The sequence below is a fragment of the Sorex fumeus genome, unplaced genomic scaffold (genome assembly GCF_029834395.1).
Source record: "Sorex fumeus unplaced genomic scaffold, SorFum_2.1 ptg000002l, whole genome shotgun sequence".
Lineage (NCBI taxonomy): Eukaryota > Metazoa > Chordata > Mammalia > Eulipotyphla > Soricidae > Sorex > Sorex fumeus.
The window spans coordinates 19,270,250-19,282,907 of NW_026606059.1; the positions used below are offsets into that span (position 1 = coordinate 19,270,250).

Consider the following 12,658-nt stretch of genomic DNA (forward strand, 5'->3'; position numbering starts at 1 on the left):
TGGGTTGGACCACAGAAGTGAAAGGGATTTACCCACGTCTCCCGTGATGAATAGATTCAGGTGCCAAGGGATGTTTTGAGGGGATGCTTTGCAAAAATACAGGGTATGTCAGAACTGTAGCTGAGACGGAACAGGCAAAATGAAACAGATAGATGGGAATTGAGAAGGTATTTTGCTTTAGAGAAATAAGGGACTATTTCGCGTTCATGGCCTGGATTGGAGTTAGAAGCACTCAAAAGTTGAACAGGGACTCTTAACTCTGTGGCATTCCTCCCTCCCCCCCCCCCCCACACTCACATCTGTTGGCTCTGCATTTGGTTTTGGATGAGATAATTCATTTCTCTGGGCCTCCATTCTGTTGCTGTTATTGTTTAAAACTGGGGTTAATATCCAGAATTCTGTAAAAATGAATAAGTCTATGTGCAGTGCCTGACACTTCATACAGATGCAAAAAAAAGTGGTGATTTGATGTCAATACATGATGGAGAATTTTCCAGAAATAATGATATATTGGTAGCTGTGTTCTTCCTTAGGAATAGAAAAGCATTTAGGACACTGTGTCTGTGACATAGGTGTTGCTGGTGGTGTAAGCACTGCAGCTTCAGGGTCAATCAATCAAGAGACATTTGGTCAAGAAAGAGCTTTGTTAGAAATAAACCAGCAGGTTGAAAGATGGCAGCCTCATGTCCTCACTGTAATCACCTTCATTATTTTGTTCCAGAAGTGGTATTACAGAAAATAGAAAATAGGGAAGCACAGTTTTAGAAGGATGGGGTACATACTGGTGGGCATCAGAGTTATCAGTGAATTCCTATATGGGCTGGTCCCCTGAGTACATTGATTAGATCTACAAACTGAAGTCAAATGTTTCTGAGTAAGAGTTTAATCTGTCCTTATCTTAGGATTTGGGCTACAGAATAAAATGAAAAATCGTCCCTGCCCAGAAGAGCTGCTGCTTCCTTATTCTCAAGTCACCAGCTCTGACTTTCTCTGGGGTTGGTTTCTGTGGTACTGCTGATGTTGAACAAATCCTGTCTCAGTCAGTTACGAGTTAGGTTCTTTTATTTTTTTCTCTGCCTCGGTTGATAAATAACAACATATACTTCATGAAACTGTTTAAAGGCTCGAATGAGAGGAATAAGACACTGACACGTGGCAGCATTCGATAAGAATTTGCTAGATTGTTTCAGCAGTTGGTCGCTCATCACTCAGAAACTATACCTTGATAATAGACTGTATTTCCTTCATGGTATAATGATGGGGTGGGAGGGGGAATAAAGTTTTCCTTAGAAATATGCCCTATCTGCCTTCCTGTATCTATCTTCTCTTCAGTTATGTGTCCTATTTCTCTCCCAGGGCGCTAAATATCCTTTGACGGCCACCCAGCACTCTACATTCTAGCATTAACCAGACCTGCCCTCTCTGCAGCACGTCTTTAAATTTTTTCTTATTTTGGCTTACTGGAAGTTTTAAGAAGTAACACTAAGGGATGCTATATACTCTTCACCCAGTTTCCCCCAGTGATAAGAACTTGAATAATAGTTCAGTATCACACACAGGCTATCTCATTGATATAATTCATGCCACTTGGTTATACTGTAGTCACTCTATATCACGTACGCAAATTTGTGTCATCACTACCACAAAAAATACGCAAAACAGTTCTGTCACAAGGGACTCTTATTTGTCACTCTTTTTTCCACAGATTTTCTCTGATCCCACACTTTTCCCACAAAACTTCTCACTCCTGAGTTTAAAGACCTGCCAAAGTTAGGCTTGATTCATCAAAAATAAACAAATTCTCTGAGGAAAGCACAACAGGGACTGTCCAGGAATATGCAGAAGGAAAAATGGAGATCTAGAACCATCACTCAACTGATCTCTAGATGAGGAAAGTGGGGAATGAGGAGAAACCTCAGAGCTAAAGCATGCTGGGCTGATCTAACACACAAGACACAGATCAAGACAACACCCCTTACACACACACACACACACACACGCACACACACGCACACACGCACACACACGCTATCTTTTTTGAGTCTGATCAGGCTGCTATAACAAAAACCATAAAATTACTTGCTTATAACACAATAAGAATGTGTTTCTCACAACTCTGGAACCCGGGAATCCTACGAAGATCCTAGTGGCAGACTTGGTGTCCAGCAAGGGCCTCTTCCTTAGAGACCACTGCCTCCCCCCCTCCATAACTGCTTATGGAAGAAGGGGTAAGGGGACCTTTTGTGCCTCTAAAAGAAGATGCTGATACCAATAATGAAAATTTTGCCTTCATGACCTAATCAACCCAAAGACTGGATCCTAACACCATCACACTGCAGGGTTAGGTTCCAACATATGAACATTAGAGAGCACAAACATGTAGACCTTAGCAATCCCCTTTCTTGAAGAAAAGAAACTGTACTTTACACTCTCATCCCTCATGACCCACTGACATAAACCAAGAACTCTTTTGACAGCTCAATTAATACAATTCATATGCTTTTGAAAGTAGCTTAGGACAGAGATTAAAAAAATCAATTATTGTGCAAACCAGCAACTACCACCACATATTCCCATCGATTGTCTGTGGTCAACCACAGCTGTTTTGTGCTCATGACCCAGATATGTTCTAAAGCCAACGAGAGCACTGGCTTGAAGTCTGGTGGTGTAAGGGTGAAATACATTTCCCTTTACAAATACTGGCATAATAGGGTGAAAAATGGGCCACAATCATCTTCTCCCACAGACTCTTTTTCAGTCACTACAATAGCACATGGTCCCGAGGGTGGGGAACTAGAAGCCTGGTCTATTATATTTATTACACATGCTTTATCTTAGAAGACTGTATTGCTCGTGAGGAGCTGGTAACAGTAACAAATCTTACTGGTTTGCTCTGATGCTATTGACAACTACGAAAAAGTTTAATGTGATTCTGAGCCATTGATCCAAAGAGGGCCTATCCTTATTGCCGTACCATGCAGTTTTGATCACGATAGCTTTATAATACAGTTTCAAATTAGGTAATGAAACACCTCCCAATTTCTTAGACTTCAGTACGGCTTTGGATATTGGTGGATTTTCTCTGATTCCATATAAACATCCTGGGAGAATGTAATCTGAATTATATGGTATAGATCTCTTACATGTTTTGTTAAGCTGATTCCTAAATTGATGTTTCTGGATGCTATTTTAACTATTTTTGTGTATGGACTTTATAGCCAGTCATTTTGCTGTATTGGTTTTTTTGTTTGTTTTTTGTTTGTCTAGGAGCTTTTTTGTAGAGTTGTTAGGGTCTTCTGTGTATGCTATCATGTCAACTGCAAATAGTGAAAATTTTAGATTATCTTTTCCAATTTGGATTCATTTGATTTGTTTTTCTTGCCTGATTTCTGTAGCCAGGATTTCAATACTACATAGCTCACCCTTTACCCAAGTGTTTAGAGAGAAAGACAATGAAAGGAAAAAAATTGAGGGGGGGAATTCATCAATTTCATGTCCTCCCATTGTTCATTGATTTGCTCGAGCGGGCACAGTAACATCTCCGTTTTTGACACTTGTTGTTACTGTGTTTGGCATATTGAATACATCACTGGGAGCTTGCCAGGCTTTGCCGTGTGAGCGAGATACTCTCAGTAGCTTGCTGGGCTCCCTGAGAGGGGCGGAGGAATCGAACCCAGCTCAGCCAGGCTGGCTGCGCGCAAGGCAAACGCCCTACTGCTGTGCTATTGCTCCAGCCCAAAAATTAATGGGTGAACAGGTATCAAAGCTTCAGTTATATTGGTGACAGGAGTTTGTGGTATGGCCATATATACAAAACACAGACAACAACACTGAAAAAAAGAGCTCTAAGCTGCACCCACCGGAACTTGTTATGTGCCTGTTCTTGACAAACAGGGACCGAGCAGGGGTTGGTGGTGGGAAGGGAATATGGGAATACTGGAGGAGGGAAGTTGACATTGGTGGTGGGATTGGTGTTGAAATATTACATGCCTAAAATTCAACTCTCAATAACTTTGTGCAAATTTTCCAGCCCACCTACCTCCACTAAGTCAGGAACTCTATAATTGTTTGCCGTCCATCTTTGTTTAAATAAACCCTTGAGGTGAGAAACTTTGAGAGCTACTGAAACCCCCAACAAAATATCTAAAAACAATTTTGCTTGCCCAGTGGAATTATTAAGGGAATCATTCTCATACATGTCTAGATTAAATGGCAAGTACTGCTTTAAATTTGGAGGAGGGGACCAGTAACCTATAAAAGGTAGGTATGATTCTAGAGATAATGAGATGAGCAAAATAAAATTTCTGCTTTATGGGACTTACATCCTAGCCGCTGGCAAAAAGAGATCTGAAGAAAAAGAAGAATCTGGGAGCACAATTTTCACTGGGTTATGGGAAAAGATTTCTTTAAGTACATGATATTGGAGCGTACTCCTAAGTGCAGCATGAAGTGTAGGAGAACAGAAGCCATGCTAAACTCTGGAGGAAGAACGTTCTGGCAGAGGGAACAGAAAGCATGACAACATGAACCGACCATGAGTTTGCAGTTGGCGATGGCATCAGAACACAGTGATCAAGGAAGACTGAGACAATTGAAGGAAAGGAGAGGGAAAAGCAGGTGAGTGAGAGGTGGGAACTAAATGATACAGGGCTCTTTGGGCTTGTCAAGTGAGTTTAAGTTTTTCTGGTTATGGTGGGAAACTATGGAGGGATCTTGGACAGAAGAGGGCATCTTCATTATATATATGTAAGGCAAGTCTGCTGCTATGAGAAAGCTTAAGTATGGGAAGGCGGAAGTGAAAGTAACCAAACTTCTTTGCTCCCGGCCACGGCTGACCTGAATTCGATTCCTCCACCCCTCTCAGTGAGCCCGGCAAGCTACCAAGAGTATCTCGCCCACACAGCAAAGCCAGGCAAGCTACCCGTGATGGATTCCATATGCCGAACACAGTAACAACAAGTCTCACGATGGAGACGTGACTGGGCCCACTCGAACAAATCGATGAACAACAGGAGGACAGCGTACAGTGCTTTATTTTATAAGGTAGTTCACAATATTTGATTACATTTAATATTCAAACACCAATCCCACCACCATGACACCTTCTCACCACCATATTTTGGACGGTTCCATCCTAAACCCCAACCCCTGCCCCAAAGCAGAACCGAAATTATATATTTTGTATTGTTTGTTATGAAACATGGCTGAAAATGCCACAAAAAAAGTATCCTTAGAGGAAAGAGTTGTGAAGATTGTTGTATTTCACCCAGGGGCCATTGAGCCCTTCTATAAGAGATCACTAACATGTTGTTAAAGGTTGAGCCCTGTGTGCTTATATATACATCTATAAAAAAAAATCCCTCTAAGACTTCTTGCCTCCTACTTTGAACCCCATCAAATGTGGTGTGGTACTCTTGGAGGTTGGGTAGGGTGTGTAGTATGAAGTGTCATGGCCGCTCAGGCCTGGAATAGATTCACTCATAGGTGAGGCTCAGCCTTAGTGTGTGGAGAGCAGCCGTGAGCATGGCGGGAGTTGAGTTCTGGAGGTTTTCAGCTGCCAGGGCTGGGTCCCTTTTCACAGGGAAACTTCTTAAGAGACTAGCTAAGTAGTCAAGATTAGGGGCAAGGATGCTAGATCAACATGCAATGGATTTGGTCAACTTTACAGTGTTATTTTGAAGGGAAATCTGGGCCCAGGATCTCATATGCGCAAAGGCTGCAGTCTACCACTGAGCTATATACCCAGCTCCATGCGCGTAAAATGAATACAAATTTTGAATGTTCTATCTTGTCTCTTATGTAAAATTGTATTTGCCTCTCCATATATTCTGGAGGCCCTTTCTCTTACATGAAATAATAAGTTACACTTTGCACAGTCAAAACCAACATATTTAACTATTTTTTTGGGGGGGGGGTGTCACACCCGGCAATGCACAGGGATTACTCCTGGCTCTGCACTCGGGAATTACTCTTAGCATTGCTCAGGGGACCATATGGGATGCTGGGGATCAAACCCAGGTCTGCCGCGTGCAAGGCAAATGCCCTACCCGCTGTGCTATTGCTCCAGCCCCCTAGTTCTTTCTTGATCTTTTAGACACTCCTTGTAGGATCTGTCTTCTTCACTTAGTTCTCTTAAATTCTATTTTTTACTTTTATTATTTTACTTCAATCATACCCAAGTCTTTACCATGTCACTGTCATTGTCACTATCATCCCATTGTTCATCGATTTCCTCAATCAGGCACCAGTAATGTCTCCATTCGTTCTAGCCCTGAGATTTTAGCAAGTGCCACGCTGGAGGCTCTTTTAGGGTTAGGGGAATGAGACCCATCATTGTTTCTGGGTTTTGGCATTTCAAATATGCCACGGGGAGTTTGCCAGAGTCTGCCGTGTGGGCAGAATACTCTCGGCAGCCTGCCGGTTTCTCCTAGAGTGAGAACTAGACAATAAGAGGTCTTCCGGGAGCTTGGTTTCATAGAAAAAAAAACAGAAAAACCTCCTCTATGTCTGTTTCCTTTCATCCTTCCTTTAACAACTAAACTTGTAGAAAAACATTGAACACCCTGAAATGTGCACTCATTACTTAGATTTTTCATTCCTGGCCATTTTCTTTTCTTTTCTTTTCCTTGGGGGAAGGGGTGATTGGACAACACTGGCAGTTTTCAAAGCTTACTTCTGGCTCTGTGCTCAGGGGTCACTCCTGGCGAGGTTTGGGGGAACCATATGGGGAGCTGGGCTGAGTGGCAGGCAAACACCCTACCCATTGTGCCCCTTGGCCATAGTTTCTTGTTTCGAATCTGCCCTCTCATCATTTTACCTTCTGTTGCAGTTTTAGTTTAGATATCTTTCATTTCTCACTTGGACCAGGACAGAACTGTGAATCTATAGCTGTGTCTTTCTAATCTATCTTCCGTGCCAGCATGACCTGCTTAATCAGCCTATTGACTCGTGTCCCTCTCATGCTCTAAACCCTTCCCTTGTCCAACAACAAGATTCCAAATATTCCCACAATGGTTTGGTTCTGAACGCTCCACAGACCCTAATACTAATCTAATACTCAGTTCCAATTATTGGATTATCTTTCTCTGAGGAAGGAGATCAGGGATGAGAGGAGTGATAAAGCACTGGGCATTGGGCCCATCTTTTCCACTATTCTGACAAAGCTAGGGGCAGGGCCTCACTGCAGGGCATATGCACCGTACAGGTGCCCGGTGCTTAGAAGAGTCCATGTTTGGCTTAATGTTACATTGTTCTCTGGTAGTTCTTGATAATTTTGAGCAAGGATGCTGCTTGTTCCTATTCCCTGGAACTCCACAAATTTTGTTATCAGTCTTGATCAAGAATATCTATGGTTTAAGACTATACTTTCAGGAATCATGTAAATATTTTTTTATTTTACAAAGTAGTTCACAGTATTTCATTACATTTAATATTCAAGGGGCTGGAGCGATAGCACAGCGGGTAGGGCGTCTGCCTTGCACGCAGCCAACATGGCCGACCCGAGTTCGATTCTTCCGCCCCTCTCGGAGAGCCCGGCAAGCTACCGAGAGTATTTGATATGCCAGACACAGTAACAACAAAGTCTCCAATGGAGACGTTACTGGGCCCGCTCGAGCAAATCGACGATCAACGGGAGGGCCTTTACCTTTACCCTTTAATATTCAAACACCAATCCCACCACCATTACAACTTCCCATCACCATATTTCAGATGTTTCCATCCTGACCCCCAATCCCTGTCCCAAAACAGAACCGAAATACTATATTTTGTATTGTTTGTTATGAAACACTGCTGAAAATGCTACAAAAAAAGTATCCTCAGAGGAAAGAGTGTGGAGGTGGTTGTATTTCACCCAGGGGCCATTGAGCCCTTCTATAAGAGATCACTAACATGTTGATAAGGTTGAGCCTTGTGTGCCTTTTAATATATATATCTGTAAGAAATAAATCTGTATTTCCTTCTAAGATTTGTTGCCTCCTACTTTGAACCCTGTCAAATGTGGTGCGATATAGTTTGTTTCTAGAGTAGTTTTTCTTTTCTTTTTTTATTAGTGAAACACCATGAGGTACAGTTATAGGCTTACAAATTTTGTGCTTGGGTTTCAGTTATACAATGATCAAGTGCCCATCCCTCCACCAGTGCCCATCATCCATCACCATGGGTCCCAGCATCCCCCCCCCATCCCCCCCCCCCCCCGTCCCATCCTGCCTCTGTGGCAGGGTATTCCCCTTTGTTCTCTCTCTCTTCTTTTGGGTACTGTGTTTTGCAAGAGAGGCATTGAGTGGCAATCATGTTTGGTCTATAGACTACTTTTAGCATGCTTCTCCCTCCCTGGGAAGGTCCTCACAACACCTTTCATTTGGTGCTCTCTTCTCCATCTGAGCTTCCTTTTCACCTAGAACGTGTGGCTGGCCTTCCATTCATGGAGCAAAATTCCTGGTACTAATCTCAGCCATTCTAGAGTAGTTTTTCTGAACACATAGAACACCGAAAACCACGAGGAGGAGACGGAGCATCCTCTACTGAGCATAAGGCCGGTTCGAGGTGTTGCTTCCGCAGGTGCCTTTTTACCATTCATGATCATTTTACTCTTCCTTTGGAAGAGTGAGAGGGAGAGAGAGGATGTAGTCTGGAGTGGTTCGGGCGGGGGTGGCGGGGGTGGGGGGAAGAAGAATATCTGTGGTTTAAGTAACACAAGTGTTTTCCTAAATATTGACAGTATCTATTTCAAGAAAGGAAGTATGCAAATTATGAACATCTATATGAATATATAATTTAATTCTATGCAGTGTTTGAGGATTACTCATCATACTACTGCAATTAGTTAAAAATTTTAGTTAGAAATGGCTATGTAATGGGTGTTGGAACATTATATGACTGAAACCCAATCATGGACAATCTTGTAACTGTGTATCTCATTATGATTCAATAAAAAAATTTTTTAAATGGCTATGTAACCTGTCAAGCAAGCATGTCCTAGTAACACAAATTGAATGTTGTCTTCAAAATAGTAGTCCCTATGCTTGGCAGAAACATAAAATTCTACATTCCAGAAATTATAAATTCTCTGTGTAGAAAATACCTGATTATTTAGAAGGTTATGTAAAAAGGATGCAGAGGTTTCTGAGAAGTATAATCTTAAAATGATGTAGGTTAGGATGGGAGAAAGCTATTTAAGGTCAATAGGAAAATGGTGCCACAAATAGTAGAATAATTAAAAAGTATTTCAGATGATTCCATAAACCTTCATAAAACAACATGACCAAGATTTCATAGCAGGTGACTAGAATTCAGTATTAAAACACTACTAGAAAAAAAAAACTAGAAACAAACATTAAACATTACTATTTTTATATCCACATGTCATTAACTCTTCTATGAGAGTCAAATGAAGGAAAATAGCTATAATTTTTTAAACACACACGAAAGTTAAATGAAAGGGCATTTTAAAAAAATATATGTGTACTACTGTACACAAAATACAATAAATTACCAAAGATCTAAGGCTATTCTTAAGTTTGTTTGCTGTTCACCTTACTTTTTCCCTCCTTTTTTTATTACTCTTCATTTTTCTTCTCGTCCCTCTTTCTCACTTCTGTTATGGAGCAAGAAATAGCAGTGTTGGCATAAGATTTTCTTTGAAGTTTTGGTTTAGGCCAAAGGTCCCGAAAGCCAGCTCCACCTGCCAGGCGGCAAAAAGAACTGTGCCACTAAGGAACAGTGAATGGCTATGGGTAGGCAAACAGATGGAGCTACAGGGAAAGGGAGAGTTTATGTCTATGGGGCCGAGGGACACACCACACCGCCGTGTCAGTATTACAGAGATGAGAAAAAGAAAGAGTAAGTCAACTGGTGAAGGGAATGAACGACGATGAAAGCTGCTACTCCCATCCCTTGCCCTCTTTCATCCATACAGATGGTGAGCCAAAAAAAGGACAGTGTTTCTATTGATAATACTTTAGGGAAAATTCTCTACTCCAGTAAATATATTGAGCACTGAGAATGTGTTACACTCTTCGAAAATTCTTTCACTCATCCGACCCCCCAACACAAACACATTAATAGGCCTAACAATAACAGAAAGGAGAAGGAAATCTACATCTAGTTTATTTTATTTTATTTTTATTAGTGAGACACCATGAGGTACAGTTGTAGACTTACAAATTTTTGTGCTTGGGTTTCAATTCTACAATGATCAAATACCCATCCCTCCACCAGTGCCCATTTCCCACCACCACAGATCCCAGTATCCCTCCCACCCCCTGTACCCCCCATCCCACCTGCCTCTGTGGCAGGGCATTCCCTTTTGTTCTCTCTCTCCTTTTGGGTGTTGTGATTTGCAAAAGAGGCAATGAAAGTAGACTATAGACCATACATCTAGTTTTTAAGAAACCTCATGGGTTTTTACAGCAGCAAGCTCTGATGGATAATTATATTCTACCTGTTTTTTTTCCAAATTCATGATAGATTACCAGGGTTAACTCAGGTGCTTCTCCCCTGGAACAGACTGAACATAAAATAACAAACAAAGGAGCGAAAATGGAGTAGATAAAAATAGCAGCTGAGGCACAGGGATAGATAGGAGCTTTTGACATCTTACCACCCTCAAGTCTGAAAATAGCTTAAATGAAAAGCTGATGAAGGTAACAAATGAGAATTATGATATATAAGCTACTAATTGAAAAACATTTCTTTTTCGAAATTAGATAGGTAGTGAGGGGAGTTTAGATTTGCAGCAAACTTATGTGTGAGACTTCTGTTTTCTTATTCAGTTCACCTAAAAATGGGTCTGGAATGCAAAGTATTATTATTGGAAGACCTGAGCCTTCACTGTCCAAACCACAGCCATTAGCTGTGTGCGACTATTTTAACTTAGTTAAAAAATAAGACAATTTTTTCTTTAAAGTGAGTATTTTCTTTATGAGACCCATTATAATTACTGGTTTTGGCATATCAAATACACAACGGATAGCTTGCCAGGCTCTGCCGTGTGGGCAGAGTATTTTCTTTAGTGAGTACAAGTGAGTATTTTCATTACTCACTTGTAGTACCCACATGTCAATTGCTCTGTATCTATGTTCATGTGATTACTGTATTGGACAGTGCAGTATACCCTAGCAGATGATTTTATGCGCAAAATTATATTAAATTATATTAAAGTGAAGTATATTATAGAAGTGGGTTAAAGAATATTGATTATTTGAGATATGATAATGATAATGACTTTTTTTTTCTTTTTGGGTCACACCCAGTAATGCACAGGGCTTACTCCTGGCTCAAGCACTCAGGAATTATTCCTGGCAGTGCTCAGTGGACCATATGGGATGCTGGGAATCAAACCTGGGTCAGCCACATGCAAGGCAAACACCCTACCCGCTGTGCTATTGCTCCAGCCCCGATAATGGTGATTTAAACTTAGACATTTCTCTTAGTATGAAAAAATCTAAATCTTATGAGCTAAGATATACATAGGAGGCTTTTACTTGATAAGCAAATTAGAATAATCCTGAAAATGTCATTTTAAGAACTCATTCCTGATTATCTATACACAAAGGAAATTATGATGTTATATAAACAAAAAATGGTTGGTGAAATGAAATCTTGAATGCAATTTTCTTTAAAAAACAATAACTGAACATGTTAAGAGGGGAACTCCACTGGAAGTTAATATAAATCTTGGGGGAAAGCAGTGATAAGAATTTGGAAATAAATCTATTATAAAGAAAAAAGAAGGAAAGAAAAGAAGAGGAGAGGAGAAGTGAGGAGAGGAAAAGAAAAGAAAAAAAGAGAAAAAGATCCATAGATAAATCTAAACCTTTGGGAAGAAAATGAGAATAAATTTAAAGTAAATAAAACAGTAAGAAAAGTTTTTTGAAAAAAGTGTTTTATGACCGTAGCACTGTAGTACTGTAGCACTGTCATCCTGTTGTTCATCCGTTTGCTCAAATGGGTGCCAGTAACGATGCTATTGGGCTATACTAGCACATGACAGGGATGAATGGACAAATGGAAATTTAATGACTGTAGACTCTTTAATGCTGAGAGTGCATAGGACCCAAAAGGAAGTGCCAATTTCCGTTAGGCATATGGGCAGAGCGGAGGAGAATTTGCAGAAAGGGAAATAAAACTTGAACACATCGGGAAATACTTTTCTTCATTAGTGATCAAAGGAAAAATAATTTTTTAAAATGAGATTTGATGGAACACTTATTCAAGTTGCAAAGAGAAGCAAAGAAGGCAAGTATGGGAGAGGATCAAAGCAGGGAGCAAGCCCTAGCCAGCATGGCCCAGAGCTGTTGGAATGCAAACCGTGGGGTCCCAGAAAGTCAGCTAGCAAAATGCGTCTAGAGCATCCGAAAACCCTTTGACCACTGATTCTGCTGTAGAGGCTGATCCTGAGGAAACAATCCAAAAACCTGTGTAATATTTGCTGTACAGGCAGCATCATATTTAAAAGTAAGGCAGGATGGAACCAGTGTCCAAAGGCTTTTCAAAATAGGCTGAGGAAAAAAGAGTTACATACTCTTCCTTTAAAATGAACAATGCCGGGGCTGGAGAGATAGCACAGCGGGTAGGGCGTTTGCCTTGCACGCAGCCGACCTGGGTTCTACTCCCAGCATCCCATATGGTCCCCTGAGCACCGCCAGGAGTAACTCCT

The 12,658-nt window shown here is 41.0% G+C and overlaps 1 non-coding gene across 1 annotated transcript; it reads left to right on the top strand.

Moving 5' to 3' along the window:
• Positions 1-8,423: 8,423 nt before the first annotated feature.
• Positions 8,424-8,639, top strand: LOC130022737 (small nucleolar RNA U3). Its single transcript, XR_008792284.1, has one exon. It is a non-coding gene; the product is annotated as a small nucleolar RNA U3 (small nucleolar RNA).
• The last annotated feature ends 4,019 nt before the right edge of the window (positions 8,640-12,658 follow it).